At 37.3% G+C, this 2,785-nt stretch overlaps 1 long non-coding RNA gene across 1 annotated transcript in view; it reads right to left on the bottom strand.

Annotated features, from left to right (window-relative positions):
• The window catches only part of LOC108514870 (uncharacterized), a 25,355-nt gene extending 24,993 nt beyond the window's left edge, over positions 1 to 362 (bottom strand). Inside the window, exon 1 of the long non-coding RNA XR_001881363.1 lies at positions 323 to 362. This is a non-coding gene — a long non-coding RNA (uncharacterized LOC108514870). The remainder of the gene's footprint in view (positions 1 to 322) is intronic.
• Positions 363 to 2,785: the final 2,423 nt, after the last annotated feature.

Raw genomic sequence — 2,785 nt, forward strand, 5'->3', positions numbered from 1 at the left:
TGTGTGTGTGTGTGTGTTTTCTTTTTTAAAATCTACTTTTAAGTTCCAGGGTACATATGCAGGATGTGCATGTTTATTACATAGGTAAACATGTGCCACAGTTATTTACTATATAGACCATCCCATCACCCAGGTATTAAGCCCCACATCCACTAGCTGTTCTTCCCCGTACCATCCCTCCCCCTACTTCCTCCAACAGGCCCCAGGTGTGTTGTTCTGCCCCATGTGTCCATGTGTTCTCATCGTTCAGCTCCCACTAGAGTCTTATTTTTATCTTAAAAAAATAAATATTATCCAAGGGGCCAGGCGTGGTGGCTCATACCTGTAATCCCAGCAACTTGGGAGGCCGAGGTGGGCAGATCACTTGAGCTTGGCCTGGGCAACATGTCAAAACCCTATCTCTAGAAAAAAAAAAGAACAGAAAAGAAAACTTTTCCAAGGGCATTCTGGTTACCTTAAAAATACTCAATCTCTTCTATATCCTACTTCTCCTCAAAAAGAAATATAAGAGAAATCATTGTTGTCATATTGTAAATTAAGCAATGGATATCAATAACCACTCAGCCTGTTTTGACTTATTGCCTATTTATGTTTTTAGCCATGCAATCTAAGCCATATTAAGTCTAAGTCATGTAAAGTCTTTCCATTTCAAACTTAAAATTTAGGAGACACTACTCTTGATGTTTCATATTTTTACATGACTAACTTTACATGAATAAGGAAAATGTATTTTTCAACAACTTGAATTTTAGATAGGACTTTGCACTTAATGTGTTTATATTGAACTTTGAGGTAAACAAGAAGAATTAAAGTTTTCTGGAAGGAAGAATTTATCAGACACTGAGTCATAAACATTTTGGACTGATAACTCTAAAGGTCCAACATAAGAGATGAAATAAGGCTTGTGAGCCAAAATTTTTCTTGGAATTTAACCATTTATTAAAGATATAACTATTTGCCAAAATATAAAAAAATATTAGTGTGGCAAATGTGTGTATTTAGGTTTTCAAACTAGGCTATATTATCCATCAAAACTCAGTCCCGAGGTAATTCTTTTACTTCCTTATTTTCCAGATTTACTCATCAAAAAAAAAAAAAAAATGGTTTTAATAAAAGTTTTGTCATTTGTATAGAGGTACAGGTTGGTGAAACAGTATTTGGAAGCTTTTCAAATTTAATAAATGTGAAAAAGAGAGAGAAGTTTTGATATAAATCTCAACAGAATGGTTTTGAAGAGGCTGGAAAAATAAATACAATACAGGTGAAATTAGTTGTTCTGAAATCTGCTAACAAATGAACAGTACTTGAGGCTTTGACCTTTGAACTGACCCTGTAGCCAAACCATAAGTCATTTTCATATTGTGCCCCCACTTAGATAAGTACTATCTCATAAAAACAAGCATATTATCCTTTTGTAGGTACCTTGGATGTAAGGCTGGCATAAATCTAATTTCCTCTGGTCTCTGATCCTATTTTCAAATCAAATTCTTAGGTGGTAAATATAAAATGACCTCTTTGTCCATTTGAGCTGGGCTGGAGAGAAAAGATTAGGAGAGAAGTGAGGTGCTAAACTTGACATTAGAGCCTGCACACATTCTAAGCTATACTATCCAGGTGGCATGGCATCGGAGGAGAGCAATATTGCAGCTAAAACCTCACATACCAGAAGATATTTACTTTTGTTTTATAAAATTTGCAGTTGGAATAATTATGGCTCAGGATATGTGAAAATTTCCTACATCTCGTTGGTTGAAAGGTTACTTAGGCCATGATAAGCCTTCTACATTTCAGAGAAGGAACTCTAAACACTGAAAATATCTGATAGTCATTCTGCAAGAGGTGTATTATACAAAGCAATGCATAACATGTTTACATCTATGGTAATACACAAGGTTCCCTTTAATGTATTTGAGATTTTTCAAGAGTGCCAGGCCATCCCATTTACGACAGCCAACATCAGCATTGTCCTTGCCTGAATGGATCATTCAAGTCTGCAGAAGTTTTTTTTTTTTTTTTTTTTTTTAATAATTGTCTCTTCATACATACCCGTAGTGGATACTGTGGGTTTAATCCAACTCTCCTTTCAAGGAAAGATTTGGTGTCCCAGTTGCTGGGAGTGCTGACAGTAGACCGCTTTCAGATGTTAGCACTTCAGGGAATTGTCTCAGCTTCAGAAAGCCACCTTCTGCAAAGTTATTTCCTTCCTGGGATGGCTCATGTGCAATCAGGACAACTCTGGATGGCCATTCTAACTCCAGAACTGCCCAGGCTGACACTGATATTGGGACTGCAGGTAGCTTCACTTCTTACTCTGCTGAATCCTGCTTTCTTCCCTTCCCTTCCACAAGTGTTAGTGGATGCTCAACTGTGTGCTCAACTGTCTTCAAATATGTTTGCTCAAAAAAACCCAACCTAGAAATGGATAATTTCCTGGACACTTACACTCTCCCAAGACTTAACCAGGAAGAACTTGAATCCCTGAATAGACCAATAGCAGGCTCTGAAATTGAGGCAATAATTAATAGCCTACCAACCAAAAGAAGTCCAGGACCAGAGGGAATCACAGCCGAATTCTACCAGAGGTACAAGGAGGAGTTGGTACCATTCCTTCTGAAACTATTCCAATCAATAGAAAAAGAGGGAATCCTCCCTAACTCATTTTATGAGGCCAACATCATCCTGATACCAAAGCCTGGCAGAGACACAACAAAAAAAGAGAATTTTAGACCAATATCCCTGATGAACATCGATGCAAAAATCCTCAATAAAATACTGGCAAACCGGA

The sequence above is a fragment of the Rhinopithecus bieti genome, unplaced genomic scaffold (assembly GCF_001698545.2).
Source record: "Rhinopithecus bieti isolate Rb0 unplaced genomic scaffold, ASM169854v2 scaffold_1558, whole genome shotgun sequence".
Classification (NCBI taxonomy): domain Eukaryota; kingdom Metazoa; phylum Chordata; class Mammalia; order Primates; family Cercopithecidae; genus Rhinopithecus; species Rhinopithecus bieti.